The following is a 21,454-nucleotide window of genomic DNA, read 5'->3' as shown; positions in this document are numbered from 1 at the left end:
TAGTTCATGAATTACCAAGCAGAGTGACCTCAGCATGGAACTACCCGATTGGGAAGCTCTGTCTGGAATCACAGCAAACCAGGCTCTCAACATGTCTGATCACGGCAACACTAAAGTCCAATGAAATGGTATCCACCAACACATGAGAAGTTAGTTTTCTAGAATTTAACATGCAGTGAAGCAGAGCAACACCAAGGGGCAGTTTGGAGTTTTAAACCCTAAAACCAGGGCTTCTTTCCAGAACTAAAGAGTTGAAGAAACAGTTTAGACAAACACATACAAAAAAAAAAAGTTAACTAATTTAAAGATCAATATGTGTCCTTTTTTTCTTCTTCTTATTTTATGATTGCTCTTACACCTTCCTTTTCCAAGTTTTCCAGGGACTACTGAAACTTTAGATACAAACTTTTGGATCTGAGATGTCATTTGATTCTATCTACCATCTAATAAGTTAGCCTATTACTGTTTTATGGATGCTATTAATAGCAGAATACAGAAGACTCCTGGATCAAACAAAGGACTTTATTACAACACAGCAACCTGAATGAGCATATTTACATCAATTCACCTTGCCCCCAGATCTCATGGAGTGACAGAAAGATCCCAGATTGATGCCTGCACCTGTAATGGGTTGCGTTAGAGAGGAAGGCTTAGCTTGAAGACTCTGCTTTTTTTTTTTTTTTTTTTTTTATTTGTAGACAGAGTTTCACTCTTGTTGCATAGGCTGGGGTGCAATGGTGCAATCTTGGCTCACCGCAACCTCCGCCTCCTGTGTTCAAGCAATTCTCCTGCTTCAGCCTCCTGAGTAGCTGGGATTACTAAGCCCAGCTAATTTTTTGTATTTTTAGTAGAGACAGAGTTTCATCATCTTGGCCAGGTTGGTCTCAAACTCCTGACCTCCGGTGATTCACCTGCCTCGGCCTCCCAAAGTGCTAGGATTACAGGCATGAGCCATCACGCACGGCAGAACCTTCTGCTTTTATAGTAAGCAAAAGCAAGGTTGCTGTTTGTCCCAGATTACCTCAACCCATAAAATGGCTGGCTACAAATCAATTCTGAGCCCAGATAAAGAGTCATCAAGATCTCACATTCTTAGCATGTCCAGCAAGACATATAGGAACATGAGAGACCATGGAGGAGTGTCTTCCAAAAAAAGTGTTAGGACTGCTGTCCCTAGTGAATTTTACTTTTAGTGACTTTTATCTCCTCTAAATTCAGAATGACACAAAATATGCACCCTCTTGCCCCTTTGTTTCTTTGTAGCATCAAGTTGTGGGAAGAACATGGGCTTTGGAGTCCGAGAAACTGTTGGAATCCTAGCTTTTCCATTTACTAGCTGTGAACTTGGCCAAGTCACTAACACTCCCTTCCAGAGCCTCAGCTTCCTCATCTGCACAATAGTAAATATCTATTTCATATGTTGCTGTGAAGACCAGATGAAAAAAAAATGAGGCTCAGCACAGTGGCTCACACCTGTTACCCCAGCACTTTGGGAGGCCAAGGCCAGTGGATCACCTGAGGTCAGGAGTTCGAAACCAGCCTAGCCAATCTGGCAAAACTCCTTCTCTACTGAAAATACAAAAATTAGCTAGGTGTGGTGGTATGCATCTATAATCCCAGCTACTCAGGAGGCTAAGGCACAAGAATCACTTGAACCTAGGAGACGGAGGTTGTAGTAAGCCAAGATTGTGCCACTACATTCCAGCCTAGGCAAGATCGAGACTCCATCTCAAAAAAAAAAAAAAAAAAAAGTAAAAGAAATTGAAAGAAAACTTTGTAAAAGGCAAATGGCAATGACTAAAAACTGAAAACAACTTGAATCCACCAAAATGCTTTTCATCTGGTGAATAAATAAGCAAACTATAGTAAATCCACACAATGAATTTAACAAAGCAAAGGAATGAACTATTCATACAGTCAACTTCATGGATGTATTGTGAATGCAGTATGTTCATTGAAAGAACCAGACTCAAAAGGCTACATAATAGTGGTTCAATTTATAGGACAATCTGGAATAGACAAAGCTGTGGGGACAGTTATTGCCAGGGAGGAGCGAACTACAAAGGAGAGTAGGGAATTTTTTGAAATGACGGAACTGTTCTGTATCTTGATTGTGGTGTGGTTATAGGACTGTAGGCCTTAATCTACATTCGTAAAACTATTCACTAAAAAGGAGTAAATTTTACTCTATGTAATTTATACCATTATTTTTAAATGACTTTTTAAAATGAAGGACTATACCAAAACTTGTTATGTTTCTGCAACTTCTAAACACTCTACACACATGTTTTGTGTTATGTTTTTTTTTTCAGTATTTAAGACCAATGAATGAAATATTTGAGTCAAGATAGAAGAAAATCGCAGCTGAATTGCTATAAGAATGCCTGTGGTAACTTTGCCATCAACACTGCTTACTGGTGCCATATTCCAGAACTATGTTGTAAAGCCCCAAGACATACAGACTACTTACAGAGTTCTATATGCAATCACAGAGGGCCATTGCTCCAAGTGAGGGCATCGGTGGATGATGTTCCCTCCATGTTTCAGGAGACTATTCTCTATTTAATTCTCTTCTTTTACTACATCAACACCCAAATTACACATTGTAGGGAGAAAATTCAATTCAACATACCATGATATAGTCAGTTCTCACTTATCTGCTAATAGAGGAAAATTGCTTTACATATTATATAGAAATAATCCTGAAATCTCATTTAAGCAATAGTTCCAGCCATGTCATCATTCCACATCATTGGTCAGAATTCCAAATGCAGTTGATATCTTTCGTCTAATTTTTCCTTTACCTCCTCCCTTGTTCATCTTGTTCATGATTTTTTTGGATGCACCAAGGAGCAATAAAACACTAGACAGGAGAAGTAGATCCACATATAACCCACAAGAGATAAACCCACAGGTACTTCAGAATTTACACTGGTAAGTAGACTTATGAGTTTCAGCACTGCCCTGGACAGATGCCTTCATTTCCTCATGAATCTACAATTTCCCCTCAAGTCGAGAAAGTCAGTGCATGATGTTCTTTTAGTTACCTTTAAATGCTTACTGTTTAAAGAAAAACATACTCTAGAGATTCTCACAAGCCTGGAATTTTTAAATTTAGTAACCAAGGATGAATTTTCTCTCTTTAACCCTTCATATTGTCTTCATATTCTGTGATTGGATATTTGCTAAATGACCACAATGTACTTAGTAATGTACCAAACATTAAAGCTTTATCATCTAACTTCTGACTTATCAGCTCAGTGCAATTTATTATTGATTTTTATTTTTATTTTTTTGCCTTTTATATTTATTTTCATTTAGACCCATCAGCAGGAAGCAGCTCAGTGCAATTTAATGGAGCGAGTCTAGGCCAACTTAAGCCCTCACTTTTCCTGTATGACTTTAGGCAAGTTTCCTCATCTGGAAGGATTCAACGACCCATGTAGTTCTGAAGTTCTGAAACTAACTCTGTCATATGGGGGGTTCATAAAAGAGGAATAGCCAAGGATTCCAACATAAATCTCAACAGTTAAAATAAGTCAGAATTGAATAGTGTTCTTCAGATTTTCTAAGTACAAAAGAGGAGACTATTACTTCATTATATTTTAGTCTTTTTATTTAATTTCGTCCTTTCTCAATCTTTTTCAAATTGAATCTTTAAAGAAAAGATGCTAGACTATTTAGGGTTCCCATAGACCAGTATACAATAATAGTGGCAGCTTCTAAAAGAAAGTGGTGTCATTTCTTGCAAATAATGTAGAAAGTATTTGTGTCAGTATATCACTAATACAAACAAATACAGTTTTGTAGGCAAACTGGAAATACTGTATTATTCATATCTAGAGGGAAAATATTTTGCTTTTTTGTTGATCCAGGTTTTTAACTCTGTTAAAAAATGATATAAGTAAACATATAGAGAGGTATATATGCCATATATATACACACACACATATGTATATACATCTGTTGCTGGTGTTAATATTACAACAAAAAGGGTGACTTTCAAAATAGCTTAGGAATTAGCTGATTTTAAGACATGACAGCTAATTTATTGTTTAAATAAATTGGGCAATGCCTATAAATATAAATTTAAACTAAAAATCTGCTTCTTTTGGTGCTTCTTAATCATTTCTGCATCCATAAGTAAAATACCAAAATAAGAGTGAAGAGATTCATAAGGGTCAAAATGGCTTATTGCAGTTTAATACTAATATTTATTTTGCCTTCAAAGAATATTTTCCTAATTAGTCTCTTTATGATTCTATAACAAAATCCCATGAACGGGGTAGTTTATGAACAACAGAAATTTCTTTCTCACAGATTTAGTGTCTGGTGAGGGCATTTCCTGGTCTTAGATGATGCCTTCTTACTGCATCCTCCCATGGTGGAAGTAACAAGGGGCCCCTTTTATAAGGGCACTAATCTAATTCATGAGAGCCCCACCCTCATGACCTAATCATCTCTCAGCGGTCCCACCTCCCAATACCATCACCTTGAGGGTTAGGATTTCAACATGTGAATTTTGGGAGAATTTAAACATTCAGAACATAGCACTAATGTAACTTTTATTTCAATGCTACTAGAAATATAGTACAGTTAAGAATTTTTTACTTATGTGAACTATTCTCTTCCTACACTCCAGTTTGTTAAAAGGAAAACTGAGACACAATGAAAATTTAAAGAGTTTATTTGAACAAATAGCAATTATTGATTGGGATAATCAATATATCAAATTTTACCTTTGAAAAAGTAAAAGCAGTATTATTATAGAGTCCACTTATTAAAGTCTTCCTTCACTAACCCATTAACTATTATGAGCTTATCATTTGTATTTTGTAGCTGTGTTAGTTATTTTTATGATATCTTTGCATCATCCAAAATACTCAAAAGACTTGAAAAAGAGTCAACATGTCTGTGGACATGTATCATGTCTGTAATTCCATGGTATCAAAATCCAAAATTACCTCTAGAGGCTATACCAATGCATCAATTACCAAAACAATACTTCATTAGACTACATGTAAAATCCATATATATTCTAAAAGCAAAAGCTCACAAACTAACAAAAATTGTATCTTCCAAGTAAAGAATGTTTATGGTGGAGGGGGAAAAGTAATGATTGAAAAGGACCCCCATATAATAAAGAATTGGGGGTTTTAATTTACTGCAAGTTAGTGTGAGTCAATAGGATGATGTTGGTAAAGCCACCATGCAAATTTTAGGTTTTATTAATGGAAATGTAATGTCCCAAAAAGATAAATTATTTTTCTTCCTTTGTACTAGACAGACCCTATCTGTAGATATTGCACTTGCATATCATACTTTATAATGGATATTGAGAATCATCTCCAGAGAAACCTCACAAGTATATTAAAGTCTCTAAAGGTCATGTCAGAAAAAAAAGAATCATACTAACTAGAACGCAAATCTCCCAGCCAAGTACTAACCAGGCCCGACCCTGCTTAGCTTCCAAGATCAGATGAAATCAGGCACATTCAATGTGGTATGGCTGTAGACTAGAAAGCAATTCTGAAGAAAAGAAATTCAAGTATGATTTCTGGGCAACCAAAAACCTGTAACACCATATTTCTGCACTTCCTCCTCTGCAAAAGAGAAGATACCCCTCTTTCTAAGTTTAATTTCTCTAAGAATTTTACCAGTTTCTCAGGGTCCATGCTGTAGTAGTTTCCTCCATCTCTCCTTGTCTACAAGCTCTCCCTCTTTATTGGATTCTTCTGATAAGCATTTAACTGTCTTCAGATCTCCAACTATTGTTCCAGGCTATCCTTTCCACAGCTAAGATTCTCAAAAGATTTGTCTACATGCACAATCTCAATTTCCTAACTTCAGCTCACTCCTCAATCTAGTCACCATCACTTCCCCATTGTTACCTCCAAAATGTCTCATTTTTCATATTGGTGAAAAAGAAATATTGCTCAGGAGAAAAATAATTTTTCTTCCTTCGTATTAGACAGACCCTATCTGTAGATATCACACTTGAGTATCATACTTTATAATGGATATCAAGAATCTCATCCAGAGAAACATCACAAGTATATTAAAGGAATTCATCTTACTTGATGAAAAATAAGATGATGAATTCCTTTAATGTACTTCCTCCTTGGAGGAAGCAATATTAGCAATTGTTCACCACTCCTTCCTGCTTAAATTTTTTTCCATTTTTTAGATCAACACTACACATTCCTGGTTTTCCTCCTTCTCAGTAATCATTACTGGTTTATCCTTCTTGCTAGGCTTTGGAAATGTTTAAGTTTTAAGTGATATGCTGGTAAATCAGCTTTGGGGCACCAGACTAGGTGAAAAGAGGAAGACCTGATTTGAAGCAAATGCCAATTACTGTGGTGTAAATACTCCTACCATAGCTGATTTCAAACTACCAACATGATATCACCAAACAGAGTTGGGAATAGAAGAGCCAAATTGGCTCATGGAATGGTGCAAACCAACTCCAGCTCACCACTAGAGAGCTCTTCTAACACTGCACTCCATAAGTAATCTCAACCTTGTCCATAGTGTCTGTGATCCATACCTAATCCAGACCAGTAGGCTTCCCAGGCACCTCAACCTTCTATCCACACTGAACCTTCCTCCCAAATCTTGGCCTCTAATTTCTTAAGAGATGGGGTTTCACTGACTGTCACCCAGACTGGAGAACAGTGGTGCAATCATAACTAACTACAGTCTCAACCTCTTAGGCTCAAGCAATTCTCCAAATTCTCTAGACTCTACCTCCCAAAGTGCCGGAATTACAGGCTTGAGACACTGCATCTGGCCATAGTGCTTTCTTATGAGCACTTAGTACAATGCCAGACACGTGGTATGTGCTTAGTAAATCTATCTTTATTATAGGGGCTGCTTCCATTATAATTTGCATGCCCTAAAGCATAACTGTCCAATTATAACCCAGAAGTATAGCGCAAGCCACATAAGTAATCTTTTCAACTTTCTAGTAGCCACAGCAAGAAAATTAAAAATCAATAGGTAAAATTAATTAAAATAGTATATTTCATTTAACATAATATATACAAAATATTATCATTTCCACATATAATCAGTATAAAAATATTGAGATACTTTATGATTTTTTTGGCATTAGGTCTTCAAAATCCTACATGTGTTCTACATTTATGGCAAATCCCAATTTGTACCATCTGCATCTCAAGTGCTCAGTAGCCACATGCAACTATTGGCTACCATATTATAGGATAATACAGTCCTAGAAAGTTCTAGTAGCTCTTCCACTCCTCTTCCCCAGGTTGTCTAATCTGACCCACACTGACTTCCTATACCTATTGTTCATCCATTGGGTACTATTTCAAGTATTGGAAGTAACTGTTTAGTCCCATTTTTTATTCAATATAGTGGATAATTTCTTTATAAGATTAGTTAAAAGAACAAATTATCAAGGGAGATTGTTAAACCTCTTGGAAATATATAAAAATTCCATAATCTATATATAATGATCTAAGTATGGTGTTCCAAAACAGAATAAATAGGAAATTAAATGTATTTCCTTTCTTTCTTTTCCTTTATCTTTCTCTTCTTTCCTTCCTTTCCTTCTTCCTTTCTTTCTTCTTTTCTTTCTTTTTCTTTCTTTCTTTTGAGATGGAGTTTCACTCTTGTTGCCCAGGCAGGAGTGCAATGAGGTGATCTCTGCTCACCGCAACTCTACCTCTTGAGTTCAAGCTATTCTCCTGCCTCAACCTCCTAGGTAGCTGGGATTACAGGCACACACCGTCATGCCCCGCTAATTTAGTATTTTTAGTAAAGTAGGGTTTTCTCCATGTTGGTCAGGTTGGTCTCGAACTCCCAACCTCAGGTGATCTGCCCACCTCGGCCTCCCAAAGTGCTGGGATTACAGGTGTGAACCACTGCACCTGGCCAATGCATTTCATTGCTAATGAAATTTTTAATTCCCCATTTTGAAATTTAAAGGCTAGCAGATTGTCTTCTGCTTTGAACACAACCAGGCATAAATCAGAGTAAACATGTTGATGACAATCAGTTAAACAACACCATCATGATTACACCTGATCTTTAGGTACTTGGCCTAACCTTCTCCAATAAGGATGCATTTGCACTAAATTAAAACAAACTCTTTCTTTCCTGAAGGTGGCACTATGAATGTGGAAAGTAATTCACTCTGTTCACTTACTTTATCCAGGATTATGGAACTATTTTATTTGATTTTAAAAAATGCAAATAGGCCAAGCACAGTGGCTCACATCTGTAATCCCAGCACTTTGGGAGACCAAGGCAGGAGGATGGCTTGAGGCCAGTTCAAGAAGAGCCTGGGCAACAGAGTGGAACATCGCCTCTCTGAAAAATTAAAAGGAAAAAATTAGCCAGGTGCAGTGACACATGCCTGTAGTCCCAGCTACTCGGGAGGCTGAGGTGAGAGGATCACAACCTTGTCTCAAAAAAAAGAAAAAACCCACATTGTGTACATATCAGTTATTCTGATGCCCTTGATGATTTATGTTGCTAGTTTCCTTTGATTTTTATTCTTCTCCCTTCCTTTTTGAGATAAAATTTACTGTCTATACTAACAGTGCCCATTGACTTTTTGAATGAGTTTTTATATTAAGATATTGTTTTCTTTAAAAAAAACTAATAGCTAAAATTTGTTGAATGCTGTTTTCAACCACAATACTAGGCACTTTAAATACTTTATCGCATTTTTGTACTTCAGTGGCAGAATAAAAACAGGAACTGTTTTAAAAGAGTAGTTGAGTCTCACAACTCCAACTGACATGATTTTTGCTAGGAAAATTTGGTTTATAAACTTGTTTCTCTGCTTTTCTTCTGGGACAGCATATAGGGAGACAAGATATGATGTTTGTCTTTATTAACAGAGTCTTGACTAAGAGCTTTATTTTGTTACCTGCAAGAAGGAGGAGGAGGGGAAGGAGGGGGAGAGGAGGAGGAAGAGGAGTGAGGGGAGGCCAGGCTCAGTGGCTCTACAAGGCCAAACTGGATGGATGACCTGAGGTCAGGAGTTCGAGACCAGCCTGGCCAACATGGTGAAACACCGATCACTTAAAAAACAAAAAGAAGAAAAGGAAAAGAAAGAAATGAAGATCTAATTTGGATATTTTCTGTTTTTGGTTAACAAACACATACCACCAACCCTCACCAGAATCAGACCTAGTTTAGGAAGGCACAAGCCAAGTAAAAGATTTTGTCATCAACTGTGGGAAGTTATGATTCAAACAATCTAAAGTTTGCAGTGATCGTACCGATCCACAGGCTAAATCTTACAACATCCCTCCAAAGTAGAGACCGCATAATTTGAATACGTGAATTTGGTGTGTGCCAAAAGTGTGTTATCATTGTCAACTTTCCTATAGAGATTCTACAACTTTATCACCTAAATGTTGAGTAAAGAGCAACACAAAACAAAATAGAAAACTTGAATTGCATCACTATTATGGAAAACTTACTCAGCAGCTGCACCGCCAAATTGTCAGCTCATCATATTTAAATGAAACACTTCCAACTGTGCTTACCCAGTAAGCAAACATACCTGTGTAAATACAGAAGCATTTAGCTAACATTTCATACAGTTCAACTTAGCGAGTGGGATGTAATTTCAACATAATTATGTTGACATTTTAGTAATACGATACACAGGGACCTGATTTACTAGAGTAAGACAGTAAGGAAAAGCCCTTAAATTCTTCTTTATGAGAAGAAGAAACAAACAGTAGCATACTAGTTTGATAGAGTCACGTGACTCGCAATTCCTTTAGAAGTTTATAAAAATAGTATGTGACTACAGGCAGGACTAAACTATCCTGGTCTGCCCTCTCCTCCTTTGAAATGTCATGATTATGTTCAACTTTAGTTCAGAAAACATTTATTCCTTAAACAGCACACAAGACAGGGGAAATTAGATAACTTCCTTTGGGAGCTCTCAGGCTAGATGGGAAGAGGAGACATACACAATAATGACTCTAATACTGACAGACTGAGAGTGATGTCATGAAAACACAAGGTCCTATAGGATATTCTTTCTCTGTAAATAAATAGAAATGTAGCCATTTGTAAGCTTTCTCTTCTTAAGGTTAAATAATTTCAATTCCTATTTCCCAATGCTTTGTTTACTGTGCTTCTCTGAATCCTCAGTTTCAATATTTATCTTAGATTATAGAACTCAAAACTGTACCACCATTACAAAGGCCCAAAGGCTGAGTTTGGGAAGAAGTGCCTTACTTCCTTTAGTCCTAGCATTTTCTTCACCTTCAAAATAACTGTAGGAAAAGTTAATGAGAAAGTCCATATTTGTTCAATATCCAATCATGAGGCACAAACCTAAATTATTCCACATCTATACAATGAAATCAAGTCATTAAAATATTTCCAAAATAAAAATCCTAAAATAATTATGTAAACTATTAATGAGAAGAAAAAGGAGGCACATAGCAGGTTACAATTCTTATTAAGTGTATATTTGTCTGAATACATATATATACATACACACACACAGACACACACACACACACACACATATGCAGAAGAGTCTGGATATTCCCATCAAAGTGGGAGGAATATGGGTGTTTTATGTACACTTTTGCTTGCAGTTATTGATTTTGTAACAAGGAAAAAAATTAATAAAATACTTCACTTTGTAACATTATCAAAATTAAAGCAAATTTTAGAATCTGGGTTTATTAGCATAAGAGATTTCATCTAATAAATGAAGTATAAATTGGATGTATGAGAGTATTCTTACATTTTTAGGACTTTTTTTTTTTTTGAGAGGAAGTCTCGTTCTGTCACCCAAGCTGGAGTACAGTAGTATGATCTTGGCTCACTGCAACCTCCACCTCCCAGGTTCAAGAGATTCTCCTACCTCAGCCTCCCGAGTAGCTGGGACTACAGGCAAGTACAGGTGCACACCACCATGTCCACCCAATTTTTGTATTTTTAGTAGATACTGGGTTTCACTTTGTTGGCCAGGCTGGTTTTGAACTCTTCACCCATGAGTCATCCAACTTGGCCTCCCAAAGTCCTGGTATTGCAGGCATGAGCCACCGCACCAGACCTATTTTTAGGACTTTTAAGCTAATTTTAGAAAAAACAACATGTACATGCAAAATCATAGGTTAATCATCACAAAACTCAGAACCTAGTCTATGGAGTAAGAAGGATGGGCTGTCTCCTGCATTATGTGATTGGAGATTTGCCAGTCCTTTGGATTCTACAGACCCTTTTGGTTTTTAAGATTTCTCTTTTAACATGGAAATTTCCTTGGCTGGGTCCCTTTTTAAAGTGTTATTTATTGACAACTTAGCAGAAATTAGGTAAAAGCAAGAATCAAATCATGATAAACCCTGGGTATTATGGAATGGAGGAGAGGTAGACTACAGTAACAAATATGAGGAGGGTTTTAAGGGCCAAAAACAAGCTGCTCAAAACTTTACGGAGGCAAAAGGAATGAAAATTTCCTAGGTACTTGTGTTATCAAGTAAGAAAATGGTGTAAGAGTACTTTAAAAATGTTAGAGCACTCTACAAATAATAGCTAACATTTATTAAACTCTGCCCATGAATGCTGTACATGGACTCATTCACAAATGCAGTTATGCATAAAGCCTATGTATATGTGCCTATGAGTGAAGTAGGTTCTGCCAGTATCTTCATTTTCCAAAGAGGAGACTGAGGCACAGAGAGACAAAATAACATACTCAAATCCCACAGCTAGTAGATGGCGGACTTAGCATGAGCACCTCTTTGGTTTTTTTTTGTTTTGTTTTTTTGAGACGGAGTTTCTCTCTTGTTACCCAGGCTGGAGTGCAATGGCATGATCTCGGCTCACCACAACCTCCACCTCCTGGGTTCAGGCAATTCTCCTGGCTCAGCCTTCTGAGTAGCTGGGATTACAGGCACGCACCACCATGCCCAGCTAATTTTTTGTACTTTTAGTAGAGACGGGGTTTCACCATGTTGACCAGGATGGTCTCGATCTCTTGATCCACCCGCCTCGGCCTCCCAAAGTGAGCATGAGCACCTCTTAACCACTTGGATATTTTTTACTGAATGCTGTTGTTATCTAGGTTTTCTTATCGCTTTCTTCAAAGGCACTAAGTTTTTTAAACAGCTTTATTGATATGTAATTTACAAAACATAAAATTCACACTTCAATGATTTGTACATTCACACTTCAATGAAATGTACATTGAAGTGTACATTTCAATGATTTTTAGTATATTCATAGGTATGCAACCACCACCACAATCAATTTTAGAATATTTTGATCACCGCAAAAGGAAACCTCTTACCCTTTCACAGTCACTCTACGTCCTTCCCTCTCCCTATCCCTAGGTAACCACTAATTTATTATCTGTCTCTAAAAGTTTGTCTATTTTACAATAGTTCACATAAATAGAATTATGCAATATGTGGTATTTTGTGACTGACTTCTTTCATTTAGCATAATGTTTCCAAAGTCTATTCATGCTGCAGCCAGTACTTCATTCCTTTTTATTGCTGAGTAACATTCTACTGTATGGGTATACCACATTTTATTTATCCAACAGCTGATGACAATTTTAGTTGTTTCCACCTTTTGGTTAGTATGAATAATGCTCCTGTGAATATTGTGCAAAAGCTTTTTTGTGGACATGTGTTTTTATTTCTCTCAGCTAGATAAATAGGAGTAAAATGGCTGGTGCCTGTGGTGATTCTGTTCAACCTGTTAAGGAACTGCCAAGCTGTTTTCCAGAGTAGCTGCATCATTTTATCTTCCCACCAGCAGTGTCTGAGTATTCTAATTCCCCATATCTTGCCAACACTTGTAATTATCTCTTTATTGTAGCCATTCCAGTGGGTATGAAGTGGTATCTTGTTGTGGTTTTGATTTGCATTTTCCTGATATCTAATGATATTGAGCATTTCCCGTGGTTTAAACATGTCCCCAAAATTCACGTGCTGGATACTCAATCCTCAATCAACATTATGGGGAGGTGGGGTCTTTTGGGAGTTGTTTAGGGCATGAGGGCTCCACCCTCATGAACAGATTAATGCTGCTTTAAAAAGGGGTTATGGAGGTGGGGGGTGAGCTCTCTCTCTCTCTCTCTTTTCTCTTCTGCCATGTGAGGACACAATGTTCTTGCTCTCTGAAGGGCAGAGAAACAAAGTGGCACCTGTGAGCCAGAGACCGAACCTGCTAGCACCTTGATCTTGAACTTCCCCGGCCTCAGTACTGTGAGAGAATAAATTTCTGCTCTTTATAAATTACCCAGTTTATATCCTGTTAACACATGATAAAATGAATGAAAACAGTATCTTTTTCAAAGACACTACGTTTTGGTTATTTCCAAAACATGGCAAACAAGACTTGAACTGATAATAATATGGGAAAGGGCCAGGCGTGGTGGCTCTTTAATCCTGTAATCCCAGCATTTTGGGGGGCCAAGGTGGGCAGATCATGAGGTCAGGAATTCAAGACCAGGCTGAACAACATGGTAAAACACCCGTCTCTGCTAAAAATACAAAAATTAGCCAGTTGCAGTGGTGCACGCCTATAATCCCAGCTACTCAGGAATCTGAGACAGCAGAATCACTTGAAGCTGGGAGGCGGAGGTTGCAGTAAGTCAAGATTGCGCCACTGCACTCCAGCTTGGGTGACAGAGTGAGACTTTGTCTCAAAATAATAATAATAATAATATGGGAAAGACCCTAACCAAGGAAAGATCAAGTTCCTGACACTAGGATCCTGGTCTCATTCATCTTAGAGACATTCTCAGCGCAAAGCATCATTTGTACACAGTAGTTAGTTATTCCATGTTTGCTGAATTACACCCCTGTTGTTCTTTTGTAAGTCAACTGAACTTTCCGACACGGTTCATTTTAAGTAGTACTTAACTTCTGAAATTAGCCACAAAAGCCTTTTTAACCTATAATATAGCAGAGCCATGGTATTCTTAACACAAGTCTGAGTTTTAAGTCCTATTAGCAGAGCAGTGCAGCCCAGGAAGAGTGTAGAAGCAGAACTTTTCCAAACATCTCCTACTTTGGGCAAAGGGCCAACCATAGAGGGAAATACTTTAACTTTTTTACTGATGCATAAAATACATAAAGTGCACTAATCTTAAGTGTATAGCCTGGTGAATTTTTCATATGAATACACCTGTGTAATCATCAACCAAATAAAGACATAGAACATTTCCACCACCCCAGAGGGTTTCCTCATTCCCTTTCCCCAGTCACTACCTCTCACCATAGGTCACACCCGGCGAAAACTTTTTATTTATTATTTATCTTTGCACCCACCCACCTCTGCTTCTGGACCCCTTTCTCTGGTTGTCTTAGGGGATGGCATTGTCATGTTTTTCACAGCTCTGTCCTGACTTGTCCTGTCTCTCTCCCTTCCCTTTAGTCAAAACTCTCATCCTTTTTGGTGATACAGTTTTTTCCAAACAGACTATGAGCTTCTCAGAGCCAGGGGCTCTACTTTCCCTGCCCTTAGTCGCAAACTTGTTTAATGCGCCTATCAAATAAATAAACAAATGCATATGACACTGAATCCTGAATGCTACACTGTCCTGTATTCATCCCAGAAATCATCAAAGAAGCTGCTTATTCATGGGGAGGGCGTTCATGTTGAGTAAGTGGGACAAAGGAGTCAAATACTGTGGACCAGATGATTATAACTATGAGAAAAAGTAAACCAATGGTTATAAAAAAAACAGAATAAATCCACCAAAACAGAACAATGGAATCTTTGGACAGTAAAACTATAGGTAATTTCTCATTATTTTCTAAAACTGTACGAATTAACGAACACTTACAACTGGTATAATAGGAAAAAAATCATATTGTAAATTAGGCTACTTATTAACCCAAATTATTCTTTAATTGGAGGAAGGTCAGACCACACCATGTATCCAGGTGAAATCAAAACATTTGAGGGAAGGCATAGGAATCGGGCAGGAGACTTCCCTGGCTTGCATCAGCTCTCCTAATCTAATCCTGTTTTTTACAGTTGTTTGTCCAATTCCATTTTTGAATCCGAAAATGACCAAAACGGCCACCTGTTTCTGCACATGAATTCATTTTACAAGTTGAAGGTGTCCTGAGCTATAGTAATAATATAGATGTCCTATATTTTTACTTAAAAGATAAAATTGGGACCAGGTATAGTGGCTCACACCTGTAATCCCTACACTTTGGGAGGTCGAGGCGGGTGGATCACATGAGGTCAGGAGTTCAAGACCAGCCTGGCCTACATGGTGAAACCTTATCTCTATTAAAAATACAAAAATTAGCTGGGTATGGTGGTGCACGCCTGTAATCCCAGCTACTAGGGAGGCTGAGGCAGGAGAATTGCTTGAACCCGGGAGGAGGAAGTTGTAGTGAACTGAGATCACTCCGCTGCACTCCAGGCTGGGAGACACAAGACTCTGTCTAAAAAAAAAAAAAGAGGACAGGCATCAGGCGCAGTGGCTCAAGCCTGTAATCCCAACACTTTGGGAGGCTGAGGCGGGTGGATCACGAGGTCAAGAGATCGAGACCATCCTGGTCAACATGGTGAAACCCCGTCTCTACTAAAAATACAAAAAATTAGCTGGGCCTGGTGGCGCGTGCCTGTAATCCCAGCTACTGAGGAGGCTGAGGCAGGAGAATTGCCTGAACCCAGGAGGTGGAGGTTTCGGTGAGCCGAGATCGCGCCATTGCACTCCAGCCTGGGTAACAAGAGCGAAACTCCGTCTCAAAAACAAAAACAAAATAAAATTAGAATAAATACGTTAAAATCAATTTTTAAATACCTTAGATGTTCTCTTTGTATAAAAAGTTAGAGGGATCATTAAAGCAATTTTCAGAATTTTGTACATCAAAAATTGCTTTTACTGAAAACATCCGGAAAACAAATTGCCTCAATTCTCAATTTCACTTTGCATGCAAAGAATTAGCAGTAGTCTGTTCGATTTTACATTTAACTTTTTATTTCTTAGACATGGTCTTGCTGTGTTGCCCAGGTTAGAGTGCAGGATGCAATCTCCGCTCATTGAAGCCTCGGCCTCGCAGGCTCAAGTGACCCTCCCACCTCACTTGCTTCTATCAGGTGTTGTAGCACACAAAAATAAAATCGCCTATTTTGAAAAAATAATAAAGTCTTAAAACCAAGATAACCACATATTTTCAAATGTCTTTCTATTTACTTACAGTGATCATTAGTTTGCTTTGAAAGAAAAAGAAAATGTTTTGTTTTCCAATGACCCTACCCTCTTTTAAATTCATAAGGATTTTCTATGAATTTATCTATGATCATAGAAGATGTAAGCCTACAAGGGTCCAGCCTCTTTTTATCTGTTCAGAGGAAACAAACCCAAAGAAGGAGTTTCCTAAAGTACAGGATCTCGTAAATAATAAAAAAAATATTTCAGGTAATGTTGAGCCTGAAAGATCTTGTTTTTCGACACTAAAGCCAAAGCAATTTATAAAACTTCTTGTCATGCAGCAGCAATAATATACTAGGGACTGTGTTATAGAAGATATGAATAAATATCAATAATCACTTCCAGGTAGAATATAATTAAAGGATTGGGAGGCTGAGGTGGGAGGATCGCCTGAGCCCAGGAGTTCAAGGCTGAAGTGAGTTGATTGCACCACTGCACTCCAGCCCAGGTGACAGAGCAAGATCCTGCCTCCAAAAAAAAAATTTACTAATTAATTAAAGGAGGATAACATCACCTAAATGTCCTATGTACAATTTACATAATAGAAAGTGAGAACAGAAACAGCCTGCACCATAGATTGTAACTAATGGAGTCTCCCTAGTTGAGATGGAAAGTCTGTATTTGAAAGACTGAACCATAGAGCAACTGTCCACAGACCAAAAATCCAGCAATTAGCATATCAGTTCAGTCACAGATAACTAGTCAATTTCAAATAGTCCATCAGAGAATATGGAAATAGGCCAGGGAATGATACTAACTAATGTTTTAAAGAAGAGGATTGATCAAGAGCGGGTGATATCCAGGAAATCTGGTCCAGGGCTTTGTCATCACCCTCACTGGAAATAACTGGTTAAATAACTGCAAACACACACTGAGGCTATTTGTCCTTCTTCATCTGCTGGATTCATGCATCTACTTGTTTGTAATTTTTATATGATTTATTTTATAGTGTTATTTTCCAGTCAATCAGCCTTCTTTATAATCTGTCAAGGTAAAAGAACCTCTCCAGATGTTTTTAAGGAGAAGCATTTGAAATGAGTTGACTCAACATACATTCATAGATACCATCCTGGGCAAGACCTTATGTTCAGCCAAAATCTTCCCACTGTAACTGTACCTCCAAAAATTCATTAACCTAAGCTGAGAGACTGTTAGACCTCTTAATAAACCACTAGTTACCTGATTAATTAAAAAAATCACCTGACAATATTACATAATACAGTAGATTTCATAAACTGGTTGATAAAAATGTGACACCAGTAAATATGATACCTTTTGTTTGTTTGTTTTTTGAGACAGGGTTGCTCTCAGTTGCCAAGGCTGGAGTGCAGTGGCACGATCACGGCTTACTGCAGCTTTGACCTCCTGGACTCAAGCTATCCTCCCACCTCAGGATCCCAAGTAGCTGGGACCACAGGTGCGTGCCACTACACCCGGCTAATTTTAGTATTTTTTGTAGAGATGGGGCCTCACTGTGTTGCCCAGGCTGGTCTGAAATTCTTGGGCTCAAGCAATCCTCCAACCTTGGCCTCTCAAAGTGCTGGGATTATAGGCATGGGTCATTGCACTCAGCAAATGTAATACATTTATTACTAGGATAAGGATGTTATCGTTTATATAACAAAAACTAGTTCACATTTTTACATTTTGACAGTGTGATACTGATGTTTTATTTTGACATTCTCTTTGATCTAGTTCCATTTAGTTGATGGTTTTTCAATCTAGCTGTAAGATTTTTTCCTAATAAATCTTTCTGGGTGGGGCATGCTGGTTCACACCTGGAATTCCAGTACTTTGGGAGGCCAAGGCGGACAGATCACAAGATCAGGAGTCAAGACGAGACTGCCCAACATGGCAAAACCCCATCTCTACTAAAAATACAAAAATTAGCCAGGCGTGGTGGCACTGGCCTGTAATCCCAGCTACTTGGGAGGCTGAGGCAGGAGAATTGCTTGAACCCAGGAGAGGATGTGTCAGTGAGCCAAGATCATGCCACTGCACTCCAGCCGGGGCACAAAGCAAGACTCCATCTCAAAATATATCCATATATATTTCTGTGCCTTCACAGATCTAGCTTTAGGGTACTTTAAATTATTTGTTCAAGAAGATAAAATGCTTCTTGAGTAAATAATTTTCTACATAAACTCAGATGGAAATGCCATTCTCCTCCTGTTATACATGTGGATTTAGATGTTTAAATTTCTTCATATCACCATTATATAAAACACTTTTTAAAAATCTAGGCCAGGCTCAGTGGCTTATGACTGTAATCTCGGAACTTTGGGAAGCCGAGGCGGGCGGATCACTTGAGGTCAGGAGTTTGAGACCAGCCTGGTGGATCATTTGAGGTCCAGAGTTGGAGACCAGCCTGGCAGGTCACTTGAGGTCAGGAGTTCAAGACCAGCCTGGTCAACATGGGGAACCCTGTCTCTACTAAAAATACAAAAATTGGCCGGGTGTGGTGGCACATGCCTGTAATCCCAGCTCCTCAGGAGGCTGAGACTGAAGAATCACTTGAACCCGGGAGGCAGAGGTTGCAGTGAGCCAAGATCAAGATTGTGCCATTGCACTCTAGCCTGAGTGACAGAGCAAGACTCCATATGAAAAAAAAAAAAGCTATTTTCAGCATTCATTTAACAACTTTGAATTCATTTTAAAAATTCCCATAGTAGTAAATTTAACACATAGCTCCATTTCTTCAACCTTCCTTTTTATACCAAGCTCCTCTGCCACTTGCACTTTTTTCTCCCTTCTCTCCACAAGCAGAGTAGATACTCCATTCCTGGTGTTACACCCATTATGGTTAAGCCACTTACTGTGGAGTGTTTACTTTTAAGGCTAGGTATCAGCAAAACTTTCCAAATTTAAATGCAAACGTGTCTTGCTTTCAGTCCAGAGAGAAAAGAACTTAAAGCTAAAGGTTCTCTAAGTAGTAACACCTGGAAGTTCTTTATTTGTCAGATTTGTAGTTTCCATTTGCTTTGTGCAATACGGGTGTTCATCTTGCTTCCCAAGTAACATTCTGATTTTACTTTGTAGTTTTGCTCTTCAGTGGTTTCCTAAGCATTGCAGAAAACCCTAGCTGTAATTTCTTCCCTTCAGTCTAAAGTATGTATAATGCTTATTATTCAAAGACAGGGGAAAGTTTAAACCAGATTTCAAAACCAAGAAACAACTGGAGGGAATATTTTTTCTTAAAAATCTTACAATTTACAAAGAGATAATTAAATGTAAGAAGCCCCAGTGAAGTGGGATCAAAGCTAAGAATCAACTGCAGAGGCAGTTCATCCACTGATGTGCTTTAAGAACTTAGCAAGGGTTCTTAACCACTTTGTTTCTTCATCTGTAAAACAAGGCTAATGGCTAAACTACTTCTTTATGACTAATAAAAAAAAGTATAGAGAATTTTGACATTTTAAGTAAAAGCCAAGTATTAGTCAAACTGAAAGCAAACAAAATGAACATCATTCTGTTTACTTAACTGTGACATGAAGAAAAAACATATCACTTTAGATTTAGAAATAATATTGAACCTTACAGAGCAAGATAATTTTTACTGCTTTAGTTAATCTAAAAAGAAAAGAGTAGATATAGAAAGATGACAAGTACATAGTTGGAAAGCATTAAAATATAAATGTTAAGGGGGATGACACAAATTTCCCTTGCAGAATTCCAAATAATTTATGTGGATGTTTTGTTCCCCACAAATTCAGGGAGCACATAGTGACTTTCTTCCAAAGAGTACAGGATGGGGCGCAGGGAGGAATATTTTTACAGTGGAAAATCTGATCAATATCAGCCAAGTGATCAATGTCAGCATCAATAGTCACAAATCATGTTGATAGAATGTACCCTTGATATGACTATTTTTGAAAAATACATAAAATCTCAGTCTAATCATAAGAAAACACATCAGATGAATTTTAACAGGAGGGAATTGCTGCAATATATGTGATCAGTACGTTTCAAACAGTCAAGGATGAAAACAACAAAAAAGTGTTAAAAACTGTCACAGCTGAGAGGGTCTAAGGAGACATGAAAACTGAATGTCATTGGTGTCTTGGGTGAAAACCCAGAATACAAAAGGACATTAGCTTAAAGCTGAGGAAATCTGAATAAAGCATGGGCTTCTGTAAATAATGTATTAATACTGTTTCATTAAGTATACCATACTAATGTAAGATATGTACTTAGTACATTACTAATATTAACAATATGGGAAACAGTGTGCAGGGGTATATGTGAGAACTCTCTGTGCTTTTTGCCAATTGTTTCATAAATCTAAAACTGCTCTGAAAAATAAACTCTGTTTAAACATATATATAAATTTTATATATGTCAAACCAAAATAAATTACATCAAAATGTCATAGTCCAAATTCTACAGATAATGTCTATCTCTTCAGCACATTTATGTCTGCAGGTAGTTGATACCAAAGTAAAAGAAAATTAAGAAAAGCAAAAGTTTATCAAGTTAACCATCTCAGTCAGATGCAGGATGGGCACTAAACATCTATATGACCAGCTCCTTTTAAAAGTTTTTGGCCGGGTATGGTAGCTTATGCCTGTAATCCCAGAACTTTGGGAGGGTGAGGCAGTTGGATCACAAAGTCAGGAGATTGAGACCATCCTGGCTAACATGGTAAAACCCTATCTCCAGTAAAAATAGTGCCTATAGTCCCAGCTACTTGGGAGGGTGAGGCAGGAGAATTGCTTGAACCCAGGAGGCAGAGGTTGCAGTGAGCCGAGATTGCACCACTGCACTCCAACCTGGGAAATAGAGTGAGACTCTGTCTCAAAAGAAAAAAAATTAAAATTTCTCTCTGTTAAAGATATTGTCTACAGAATAAAAATACAAGTCACAGATTTGAAGAAAATGTTTACAAAAGACATATCTGATAAAAAATTATTAACCAAAATATAGAAAGAACTCTTAAAACTGAATAAGAAAACAACCCAATTTAAAAATTAGCAGAAGACTTTAACAGACATCTCAGCAAAAAGAAAAAACAAGCAAACAAAAAAACACAGATGGCAAGAAGCCTAAAAGAAGATGCTCCACATCATATGTCATCAGGGAAACACAAATTGAAATAATAATGTGATAAACCTGCATACCTAGTAGATTGGCTAAAACCAGAACACTGACAGTACCAAATGCTGGAGAGGATGTGGAGCAACAGGAACAACGGGAACACTCATCCATTGTTAGTACAAGTGCAAAATTGTAGAGCCATTGTGGAAGACAGCT

The sequence above is a fragment of the Callithrix jacchus genome, chromosome 2 (genome assembly GCF_049354715.1).
Source record: "Callithrix jacchus isolate 240 chromosome 2, calJac240_pri, whole genome shotgun sequence".
NCBI lineage: Eukaryota > Metazoa > Chordata > Mammalia > Primates > Cebidae > Callithrix > Callithrix jacchus.
Note: the sequence above shows the minus strand (reverse complement) of the source record.